The sequence below is a fragment of the Vespula pensylvanica genome, chromosome 7 (genome assembly GCF_014466175.1).
Source record: "Vespula pensylvanica isolate Volc-1 chromosome 7, ASM1446617v1, whole genome shotgun sequence".
In the NCBI taxonomy this organism is placed as follows: domain Eukaryota; kingdom Metazoa; phylum Arthropoda; class Insecta; order Hymenoptera; family Vespidae; genus Vespula; species Vespula pensylvanica.
This window is the reverse complement of record NC_057691.1, coordinates 6,654,800-6,667,978: the sequence shown is the minus strand read 5'-3', so window position 1 is coordinate 6,667,978 and position 13,179 is coordinate 6,654,800. Positions and strand designations below refer to the sequence as shown.

General features: G+C 28.8%; 1 protein-coding gene across 3 annotated transcripts in view; it reads right to left on the bottom strand.

Moving 5' to 3' along the window:
* LOC122630661 (patched domain-containing protein 3) overlaps positions 1 to 13,179 on the bottom strand; it is a 51,263-nt gene that overhangs the window by 36,569 nt on the left and 1,515 nt on the right. Inside the window, exon 3 of one of the 3 annotated variants that reach the window (XM_043815421.1) lies at positions 9,831 to 10,128. The gene's annotated coding sequence lies outside the window, so the exon portion shown is untranslated. Of the gene's footprint in view, positions 1 to 9,830; positions 10,371 to 13,179 lie in introns of those variants that run through there. The other 2 variants (XM_043815423.1, XM_043815420.1) reach the window with 2 other exon arrangements.

Below are 13,179 nucleotides of genomic sequence, written 5' to 3'. Positions count from 1 at the left end.
TCATATATCGGAAAAATAAAAACGTAACGTTAGGAAGGAAGAGAAAGACTTACGACTCATCTAAAGTTAGTGCGAAAAGGAAAGTTGTTAGTTTGTCGTAGTCGTCACGTCACGTCATTTCACGTCACGTCACTTCTTCATAATGAAGCATTATGCAATTCTTAATTGTGCAAGCGTCGTGCTACCATTAACGACTTTCAAAATTAGTTTATTGATGTTGCAATATGTATCTATAATAGATCGTTGCAACCGATAGATCGAAACAACGACAACAAAAATGCTAAAAATATCCGTATGCATACGCAAAAGAAAGTTTGTGGATGATGAGTAATTATGACAATAAAAAAAAAAAAAAAAAAAAAAAAAAGTTTCAATCTAGAGCTAATTGTAAATACCAATTAGTTAATCAAATTAAAATTCTCTGTTACTCTAGAAAATAGTAAATCTTGTTTAAAACGAATTAAAACCTTCTGGAGTTACGTCGGTAATCGATTTACTACGAGGTAACGAGATTTAAAGTGAAATAGAAAGAAGGAGAGAGAAAGGAAGAGAGAAAGAGAGAGAGAGAGAGAGAGAGAGAGAGAGAGAGAGAGAGAGAGAAAGAGAGTGGAAAGAAAAAGAAAAAAAAAATGATAAATGAAGAATCTCAAATAATTATCTCAAATGAAGATGAGAAAGCACTTAAACGATATAGATCATTCGTGTACAGCTAAATCTTCTCATTAAGACAAATATGTATCTAATTGCAAAGATTTCGAATACTTTACTCGACAATGAAAATGCAATTAACAATCTCTACGAGAGGTTTTCGTTATAATTGAACGAACGGATTACTCGAAAAATTAATAGGAAAATTAAATACGAAATAAATGTGAATTTCTACGTAACTCTATATCTACATATCTTATTATATTTTATATTTAGATATATTATTATTGTTATTTATAAATATATTTCATACTGATTTCTCGAATTATTATTAATTACAATATTTTATATTACTACTATTAATATTTATCATTACTACATTATTATAATTATTATGATGTTGCTATTATTAATATTCTTAAAAAAAAAAAAAAAAAAAAAAAAGAAAGAAAGAAAAGAATATAATCTTTTTCTCAATTATTACCAACACTCGTAAAAAAGAAAAATATCAACGTTATAGTTCTCTCATCACTTTGTATAAATTAAAGCGTCAAATTTTCTAATAAGTTAATAACATCCGATCTTTCGTACTTTCACGCCCTAACACAACGCACGTGCTAACACGACGAACAATGAAGAGGCAATTAATCTCTTCTACTGGACGTCGCAATTATGCGTGTCCGCTTAATTATGTAGTTACTACAAATTTACCGTTTTGATAATGCAAGAACGAATATATTTCAATAGCATAAAATAAAATCATTAAAAAAAGAAAGTTTTATTAAGCAAAAAGAAGAACCATGTTTCTATCTCGAATCGAGTATTATCGATCGTTTCTCTATGAAAGCTCATTCTTTTTCGTCTGATATTTTCATTCGTAACTTATTTATTTATCTAAAAAACGAAAATTTACGAACGTACAAAAATGGCGTCTACAATTCCTAGACTATTTGAAAGATCAATTACTACAACTTTTCGAACTAATCTCTCTTTTTTCTATTTTTATTTCATTTCATTTCTTTTCTTCTTATTATTATTAATTTTAAAACTACAAGCTCAGCTTGTTCGATTACAAGCTTTATTAGCAAGCTATAAAAAGTCTTCGAAAAGGAATAATTTATTTTAAAAATCCTATCGTAACATAAAATTGGTACAAGGCTGAAACGTAAGAAATATTTCAAAAGAAAAAAGAATTAAAAAAACAACCACGACAACAATAACAACAACAACAACAACAACAACAACAACAACAACAATAATAATAATAATAATGATAATAATGATAATAATAATAACAATAATAATAAAGAAAAGAGAAAACGAATGAAATTAAAGAAATGCGAGGAAACTAAATAAATGTTAACGTAATGAAAAATTTCGCTGATGACTTCTGACGTTGTTGTGGAACGCTGACAAAGATTTATTAAGCGAGTTTATTACACTCGTTGCCATTTAAATGACACGCCTGAGAGCTAGTATTTACGCATACGTACTACTATTCGAGTTCAATCATATTCACAAACGCGAAAGGAAAATTCTTTAGGGAGACCCTTGACCAACGTAGTAATTATTACGTCACCCGCGTAAATTCAAACATCTGTTAATATCTACACATTATAATATCCACATATCTTCATACAACACAATTTAATCGAATCAAAATATATCTATTTTAACCTACTTTTTTAATTCAATGATATTATTATCGATTCGTAAATTATTCTTATATATATATATATATATATATATATATATATATATATCTTTTTTTATAATTTTATTATTCATAATTTTTATTCAACAGATAAAACATGAGAAAGAAAAGTGAGAAAGAAGGATGTATTAAGAAAATATGTATATAGGAATTACTTCGAAGAAACTGTCGAACACAAGTCGGACGACTTATTTAAAATAAAAAGTAAAAATAAAAAAAAAATAGTAATATTCTTTGAAAGTACGTGAAACGTGTAAAAAAAAGAAAAAAAAAAAAACAGAAGTAAAGGGGAAGAGTGGTAAAAAGAAAAAGGGAAAAAAAAATGCAATTAAAAAGTGAATAATAAATGAGATGAATTTCTTTAAAGAAAGTTGTATATAATGACGTTAACTCTCTATCTCCAAATATAAAAAGGAAACGAAATCCAATACTTCGTAGGCATGGTTATAGGAAAAGAAAAAGAGATAGCAAAGCCAAAAAGTGCAATTAAAAAACGAGATAGAAAAACGTCTAACAAACTGAATGGATTTCTTTATTATAGAAAGTTCCCTACGTCGACTATTTATAAAAAAGGAAAAGAAGAAAAAGAAAAAGAAAAAAAAAATAATAATTTCAATTCTCTATCTCTCTCGAATGAACGTCAAATGCGCAATAAAAGAAGAAAAAAAAAAAGAAGATATGGTATAAAGACAAAAAATGCAATTAAAAAATTAATAACAAATTGATTACTTTGTTGAAAAAAAAAATTAAAAAACAAACAAGAATTATTTATAGATAATATCTGAATTATTTATAGATAAGAAAGTTATCGATTACTTTCAAACAAAATTCTTTGGTCGAATGAAAAACTACGGATATTAAAGCTCGAAAATGAAAAAGAGAAAGACAGTAAAGAGAGAAAAAAAAATGGAATTAAAAAATTAATAGCGAATGAAATGAATTTCATTGAGGGGGAAGAAAAGAAAAGAAGAGAGAAAAAAAAAAACAAATTACCTGTCTCAGCTGTTTACAAATAAGAGAAGGAAATCGAATAAAATTGTTTTGCTCGAATCAATATCGGATAATTTAGATTAAAAGATGAAAGGAGAGATAGTAGAGAAAAAAAATGCAATTAAAGAACGAATAATAAAATCGGATGAATTTCTTTTAAAGAAAACCGCTGTCTCCCAACTGTTTATGAATAAGGAAGAAATCAAATTTAATTCTTTGGTCAAATTCAACGTCGAATATTTAGATTAAACAATAAAACTAAAGACAAAACCATGCAATTAAAGAACGAATAATAAAACCGGATGGACTTCTTTTCGAGAACAACAACTCCAACCTCAATTATTTATTTCTTTATTTAATTAAATAAATAAGGAAGAATTCCAATTTCAATTTTCTCTGGGATAGAACGAACACATTGGAAATATGTTGGTTTGATAATAGAAATAAAAAAAGAAAGAAAGAAAGAAAGAAAGAAAGAAAGAAAGAAAGAAAGATAAAGAAAGAAAGAAAGATAGACATAAGATGTTACACAAGAGAGAGGAGGTAAGCAATGATTCATATTTAAATCGGAGAAACGTCGTTGGATATCATACATTGGTGAAAGAATCTTTACATAGATATATGCGAGAGAGATAGAGATAGAAATAGAGATAGAGATAGAGATATAGAGAAGATGAAAAAGAAAGGAAGAAAAGAAGGAAGATAGGAAGCTAGTATACATATGTATGTGTACATGTGTGTGTGTGTGTGTGTGTGTGTATTGATAGCAAAGAGAAAAGAGATCAAGACCATCGATCGTCGATATAGTAACATCGTCGACGACATCGTCGTCGTGTCGTTGTCGTTGTCGTTGTCGTTGTCGATTCCGCGTAACCGATAAATTAAACTCTCGATATCTCTTCCGGTTTGAAAGCACGCGAATCGTGAACACCAGCTTCGTCTTATACATATATATATACATGTACATATATAATATGTATGTGTACACATACATATGAATATATCGTTGAGATATCGAGTTTTGAGTTTGTAAGGAGCCCGGTCTGGTGGAACGAACCGAGTCACGTAACCGGAACGCACTTTGTGTGTTGTTTTCTTCTCACAAGTGGCGCTTTGAATCTATCTAGAAAAGAGAAATGATTCGTACTTTCTGGATAAATTAATTTAACACGAGACAATTACGATTTGGTAGAGGAAATCTATTTTCATCTTGTATGTATACATATATATATATATTTTTTTTTTATTTTGTATATAATCTTTTATGTATTTCATTCTTTGTGTTCGCTATAGCAAAAGATAGAGAAAGAAAAATGTATAGAGAATATTTGAAAAATAAAAATGAATAAAAAGGAGCGATAGTTTAAATGAAACAGTTACAATAATAATACAAACATATGGCGAAGGTCGATACTGTTTTAATTGCGAAGAAGCGATCAAAAAAGAAAAAGAGACAAAAATAATGGAAATCTTTCGACCGAATTAAAGAGAGAAATAAATAAATAAATAAATAAATAAAATGTCAATTAAACAATAAATGGATCACCTTGTTTAAGTACAACGATTAAGAAATTATGATGAAGGTCGATATTGCGCCAAGTGGTAGAAGACTACGAAAGAGAGAAACCATAAAAAAAGAAAAGGAAAGAAAAGAAAAGAAAAGAATAATTAATATAATTGGAAACAAATAATTGCAAATTTCCCAATTGACTTTCGTGAAAAAGTCAAAATGAAAAACGATAAACGGATCGTCTGGTTTGTGCACAATTTGATTAAATAATTAGTAAGTTATGATGTAACTTATTAAATGCCAATAAAAAGAATATATATATATATATAATAGAAAAAAAATTATTAATATTTATCAAAAAATATTATTAAAAAATTTCTCTCTCTCTTTTTGTTCTTCATTGCTTTTTTAATCTGGATCGATGTCACGAACCTTATAACATCTAGACGCTTTCAAGGGCCTCCTCTTTCTCCTACTCTTCTTCCACCCCTATCATTCACCTCTCTCTCCCCATCCTACTTCCCTTATCGTTGCATCGTGTAAACTTACACGATGTTATTAAGCAACGTAAGAACATTTATCGAACGTTATACACGCGCACAGAAATACACACAGTGTGCCAATACACTTCGTCGGCTAAAGTGAAAGCCATTTTCAACGTTACGACGAAGCTGACGTGAGAGAATAAGAGAAAAAGAAAAAAAAAAAGAAAGAGAAAAGAACAACAATAACAAAAAAAAAAGAAAATCGATTGAATTTAATCACGTTAATTATTTTTTTTCGAATTTTTTAAATATGCGTAACAAAGTTCATGATGATTAATTGATATGCAATTAATATTTTCTCTTTCTCTCTCTCTCTCTTTCTCTCTCTGTTGATCTTAGAAAATACAAATATCACTCTGCATAATGTCATTCTCTTTTTTTCCCAGATTTTACTATCTCCAATGATCTACCTAACTCAAATGCCAAGAACACGGTGATCGTGATATTTACCTTTCTTCTCTAATGACATTCTATTTCTTACTCCGATTCATCTAATTTTGATCTACTATAATCAATACGAATGATACCTTCGACGTTCGATTACGAGCCTTAGAAAATCTAACATTAAAGAATTAATTCTCTTATACTTCAATTTTTTTTTTTTTTTTTTACAGTGTCTCGGAACAAGAATTATATAAAACGTGAAAGTTATAACATCGTTTATACCATTTAACATATCTATTAATAATAAATATGATATCAATGTAATCTATACTGATATGATTATACTATATTATAAATCATACTTTTCTTGTTCTTCCTCGTCTTCTTTCTCTCTTTTTCTTTTTTTTTTTTTTGTTTTTAAATCGTGAAGAAAAATTTTGGATTACGAGTGGTAACAATTTCGATGACGATAAAATCAAATAAATTGTCCACAAAAAAAAAAATATATATATATATATATGTCAAATTTAAACGATGTTGAAAATTATAAAAACTTTGTCAACTTGTTACAACCTCGTATTAATACGTTCAAACTTGACAAAAAATAAAATATCCAAAAAAATGAATTAAAAGTAAACGAAAAAGTAAAAAAAAAAAAAAAATAATAATAATAATAATAATAATAATAAATAAAAGAGACGAAAAAAGGAAAGAGGAAGAGAAAAAAAATGAAAAAAAAAAGATGAGAAAATAGAAAAAAGAAGAAAAAAAAAATGAATACACGTAAACACGTAAAAGGAAAATATTAGATTATAAAGGCTCGACTAACGACGATATAACGGAGGGAGCTTACTATACAAGGCAGAAACTCTGGGTGATTCGTTGCTAGAACAAGCACGACGGGATAATTCCCCTCGGTGTATAACTGAGGTAACAATTTGTTACGGGGTCGTTGTTCAAACGAGTATAAACACTGACGGTTGATTGACCCGACGTCGTCGTCGTCGTCGTCGTCGTCGTCGTCGTCGTCGTCGTCGTCGTCATCGTCGTCGTCGTCGTCGTCATCGTCGTCGATACGACGCACATCACCGAGTTGATCGTTCATGTGTCTCTCTCTCTTTCTCTTTCTTTCTCAACACTTCTTTCTTTCCTCTGCTTTTTTTTTTATTTATTTTTATTTTTTTTTTTTTTAATCGAGAGATCGTCGATAAGTAAAATAGATGAAAGAAGAGGAGAAGGAGGAAGAGAAGGAAAAAAAGAAAAGATCAAGAGTAATCTCTCTCGTCCCTTGTAACTATTCAAAATACTTTCGCTTTCGACGGTGACTTCGACTTTTCTTCTTCTTTTTCTATCTTTTCCTTTTTATTGTTATTGTTATTGTTATTCTTATTCTTATTCGTTAAAATTTATCCTCACGACCTCTGATGATCCATGAAACCACATCGTCGTTTTCGATACAAACTACCATTTTGTTTCCTATATCATATTTCATTTTGATTTATGATTGTGATCACATAAGAGTGATCTTAAAAAATCAATTATTTACACTACGTTATTTGTCGAGATTAATTTATAAATTAATTAAAACATTTTCCTAGATTTGTTGTTTTTACTATCCAAAAGAAAGAAATTAGACTAAACTATCTCCCACACCCTTTTCATTTATCTGTGATAGTATTAACAATTTGAAATTAACGTATCATTTAAATATTGTTTTAAATATTGCTAGGGACTTTCAGTTTGATCTAATAAACGTAATATTCTCTATCCTTCAAGATCCTACTTGATCATTCATTTTCAAAACAACAAAATGACTGATTTCATTTCCTAACAATATTTTTTAAGAGTCTTCTGTCTTCTTCTTCTTCTTCTTCTTCTTCTTTTTTTTTTTTTATTTCTATTATAATTATTATTATCTCTATTAACAGCTGGTAATTTATTGTTGTTTGAAATTCTTCGCTCGCTAGATCGAAAAAGATCGAATGATATATTAAATATAATTGTATATAATTTTTGTCGAAGAGATTTAACTTTTGACTAGTTAATTACTATCTTACTAGAATAATGTAATATGAAAATTTCATCATTTCCACGTTCGCTTTCTATTAATAAATGCGGGAATAGATCAACTAGTTACTTTACTAGTCAGTAGTATATTCGTAACGCGTTTCTCTCTAAAGCGATTAAATCGTTCGAACTAGTTCCATGATCTCGTCTAACCTCAAAAATGATTAAAGTGTTACGTTCGATCGAATCGATGATTTCCATGATGGAGAATTTTCAATAACGTACTACGATACTCAGACTAACATTAAGACGATTTTTTGTAAATAAATAAAAAAGAAAAATTACGATTGAAAAATAACCATAATTTCGTTCGATGATGCGTGAGATTTGATTATCGATATTTTGTCTATCTCGCAAATTAAAAAACAAAAAAAGAGAAAAAAAAAGAAAGAAATGTGAATTATAAAAACATAAAAAAGAAATAACGTTACCTGTTCTATATATATATATTATATATACTATTCTATAAATAAAACAATGCGAGTTATAATATTAAATAGAAAAAGAAAAAGATCACGACTGTTTCGTAAATAAAACGTTGTGGATTATATAAAAATAGATGAAGAAATAACAATGATTTCACAAAACGTGTGAGATGAGGTTAAAAAAAAAAGAAATTAAATAAATAAATAAATAAATAAATAAATAAATAAATAAATAAATAAATAAATAAATAAGAAAAAAGAAAAAGAAACAAAAAGAATATAAAACAAATAATGCAAGTAGATAATTGCGATTGGTGAAAAATATTTCATGCTATTCGATGGCTGAGCAACGAACTCAGCCGCACATCGTGTTGAATGTGTTCTGATTTTACTGCTCTGCTGCATCTCCCCAGTAACTTTCGAAAATTCTTTTAAACTCGCATTCTTTTAGTACTTATATCGATGGGATGATAGATCCTTCACAATCTTTAATCGAATATTTCTTAAGAAAAATAAATTAATCGTTGGATCATCGATCGATTATTCGATTTTCTTTTACTTCTAAAATTCGCCTAATTCATATTCGACGTACACACAGATACGTACTTCCGTATTATTTGCAATCTCCTAGAGGGGAATCACCCTCTATAACTTCGACAAGTACTTCTATTTATATAACCACCTAATATATGTCCCATTATTTCGTGATAAATGATTATATATATATATATATATATATATATATATATATGTATCATATACATGTGTATATGTGTGTGTGTGTGTGTGTGTGTGTGTGTGTGTGTGTGTATTGTAGAAATCATATGATTTCGTCGCATTCAAACTATCAACATATATCTATACTTACAAAGAACGTACAAAGAATAAAAAGAATATCAAACGTAATATATATATATATATATATATATATCCTATTGTATCTAAACAAAATTAATTCTTTCCGACAACTATAAAATAATCGTGTACGAAGCTGTTACAACTCGCACAGATCGTAAACGATATACGTAATATACGTATGATGTTACTTAAAAACGAAAAAAACAAGCGAAACTTTTTCATCGTAGAAACAGTATGTATACGTTTTTATACACGCTCTCTTAATGTTCGTCTCTGAGAATTCGTTTCTAAGAAACGAAGACGAAATGCTTGGGAAAATAAACGAAAAGAAAAAACAAAACAAAACAAAACAAAAGAACATTGGAAAGTTCGTTTTACGATGCGTCACCGCGAGATGTCACTGGATTCTAAAAGAAGGGGGAGGTTTCTTATAGAGTTCTCGGAAAAATAATGTTCGTTAAAAAAAATTCGACGAAATCGTCTCTTATTTCTAACGTATCTAAATAAGTTGAAAACAATGTATTGTTTATCTTCGATTCTACGAACGCGATATATACGTGTATGTACGCATTATTAATAAACTAACAAATTACGGGATCTCGTGACGATATACGACGTAAAATACGATAAAGTTATTGGATTAAAACGCAAATAGATAGAGTTGCGGTTAGAAATCTGCAGAAACTTACCTCGAGTTTTCGTGTTGATTTCTAGAAGAATACGAGGAATAAGAAGAAGAGGAGAACGATGTTTTCCAACAGTAGTTGACACTTTCGAAACCGTAATGTCTGCCTTCTTTTTTTCCTTTCTTCTCTCTTCTCTATTAGATCACTTTTACCGGTTTTACTTTTATATCGAGTATCTTCTTTTTTTCTTTCTTCCTTCCTTCCTTCGGTCGTTCTACGATTTCTCTTATCACGAATATTCACCTACACGTCTTCCTCGTTCCTCGTAATTGCTCACACGTCGTCATCGTTCGATCTAAACCTATGTTAATTGATGTAAAACAAATACAAATTTTTCTCTTTTACCCGATTATTTTCCGAGACTACGGCCGGTATCTATCTATCTCGAATTAGTTTGTTCGTCGCGAAAAGCTGGATTCGAACTGCCCGACGCACCGTTCGAGACTCCCGCTACGAAGATCGTGCGTGCTTACATCGTTTAACTTCGGCCGTTTACGTCGGACTTCGGCTCCACGTTCGGTCGTTTCCGCCGACCGGTCTAACGCTCCACGAAGAATCGAATTCGATCGTACGCCGCGCGAAATCTACCGCGTATTTCGAAATATGCATGTATGCATTGCACTTCCACGATTATTTATTTATTTCGTAAGAATGAAAGAAGTTTCTTTTTTCTCTTCTATTATTGTTTTTATTATTATTATTATTATTATTATTATTATTATTATTATTATTATTATTATTATTATTATTATTATTATTATTATTATTATTATTAATCGTCGATAGTTTGGATTTCGATTGATTACTAAATTAAAATAGAATTTGACGATGAAAATTGAAGACCGTTCAGTTTACATCGTTAATGTTTACAAAAAAATATTCATTTTTATCAGATATATATATATATATATATATATATATATATATATATATATATACGTATGTATGTATGTGATAATATCGTATAAAAAATGAAGTTATTCACGAAAATATCATTATAATTGAATATGTATTGATGAAACACAAAAAAAGATAGATATTATTTTTTATTAGTACTACTTTATAATAATACATATAAGCTTGTTTGTAAAGGATTATTTTTTTATGAATATATAAAAAAGTATAATATATATATATATAAAACATCTTAGTATTATAATGTAGTACTACTACAGAAATAAAAAAAAGGAATTAGATAATTTATCCAATATACAAATGGTTTGCAAGAATCGATTGGGTAAATTGTAATGCTTCTACATATTATACTAATACGTCGAACGGATGCAATGAATACTGCTACGTTTATACAGTTTGATACTTCCTTCCTAGCTTTCATGAGTCTCCATTGATATGAGAAAGTATATCTTTAAATATATATTGAATATATACATCCTTATTCGCGTATTATCATATAATTAATCAATAATAAAAGAAAAATAATTTTAAGAAAAAGAAAAGAAAAGAAAAGTATGTTTACAGGGCAAAAGAAAATGATTGAATCATACGTAAAAGTAAAAGTTTCGCCATTGAAAAATTGTATCCTGTTTGAAGGTAGACAACTCCTCTCACTCGTTTCAAAACGTGTAACAAGATCCTTATTAAGAAATTACGAAGGACAAAATTAATAATATGCATGAATAAGTCCATAGATGTATTATAAAATAGATAAAACGATCGAAAGTCGTTCGATGCATCTATTGGATTAGACAGTCAATAATATTCACATTTCTTTAATTTTATATCTAAATAAACGATATCGTTGTTTTTTAGTAAAAGAAATTTACAAGCTTTTTGTCAATAAATTTGTCACTATTCATTATATTATTAATTATGATAAACATTTGTTAAATTATTATTAAAATATAATAGTTATAATTGTAAATAATATCAATAATTTATATATATATATATACACAAAATATTATATTAAAATATTATAATATTAGCTAATCCAAAAATATAATATAATAAAGTTGAATCTCTATTGCAACAGAATCTCTATTGCATTTTACTGATTATTTAGATATATAAAACAATACAATTTTTTACGATCCAATAGAAGAAAATTTATTACAAACGTTAAAATTCTCATAATCGATAATTATTACGTTTTATTATCGGTATGGAAAGAAAAAATATAGAACGATTTTGAAGAGAAACGAAAACGAAAATGAAAACGAAAATGAAAACGAAAACGAAAACGAAAACGAAAACGAAAACGAAACAGTTTTCTTTTTTCTCTACCTGAGCAGGTATATATTCTTTAGGTAAAATTCTTGGAAGATAGATCAGGAAAATTCGTGAAAACAGAATACACATAATCATGGACCATGTAGAAGATCTATACAACATGCTCACAGTAGGTATAATGGAAGAGTTTCAAAGGTAAAAATTTTATGTTCTCTTTCTTAACTGGACAAAAAAGAAGAAAAGAAAAGAAAAGAAAAAAAAAAAAAAGGTCCCTCCAGTATATCTCGATGGATGATCCTTTTGAGACAAAGTCTATTCGTATATATAAGATTCTTTCCTTTTTTTTTTTTTATATCCTGCAAAAAAATTCGACTTGGCTGAAAGATCTTTTTATTATTATCGATAACGCGTTACCATCGTTCTAAGTTACCCTACCATTCTAATTCAGACTTGCCATCATTCTTACTTTTCGAATGAAACGACGATAACAAGTTGAAATTCTCGTTAAAGAGAGAAATTACATGACCACGAATGAATCAATTTCGCGGTTAAACATAATTCACTTGCGCTCTCAAAAGCAAATTGAAAACGAGCGTACTTGCGTTCCAATTTATTTTTATCTGAAGCTTCGACAAATTCGGGTCAAAGAGAGGAAAGAGAGAGAGAAAGAGAAAGAGAGAGAGAGAGTCGTGATGTTTGGTTGGAGATCGAGATACACTGGCTAGAACTGTAATCTTAGCCTTATTATTCAATAAACCTTGGCTGAGACCTTCGTGGTAGATCGTCGGTAAATCTCATCTGAAAAGAAAGAGAGAGAGAGAGAGAGAGAGATATATAAAAAGAGATAGGGATAAAAAGAGATGAAAGTTTAACAGGCCAACGAGCAATACAACCCCTTTCGATTCTTTGCCGATCAAACGAGCAAATGCTTTATCAAAAGACTTTCTCCTCTTTTCGATACGAAACTCCATTTCGAGAAATAACTAGTAACTAATACTTTTGTAAAGCTTTCGAAATTATACTAAGTTCTTTACTCAATCTCCGATTCGAACTTTACACAGTTGGAATCAAGAAATCCAAACTATTTCCTTCATTCATTTCGTCCTTTAATAAAATTATTACATTTATTCATAATCGTTTGAAGAAAATCTAAAATAATTAT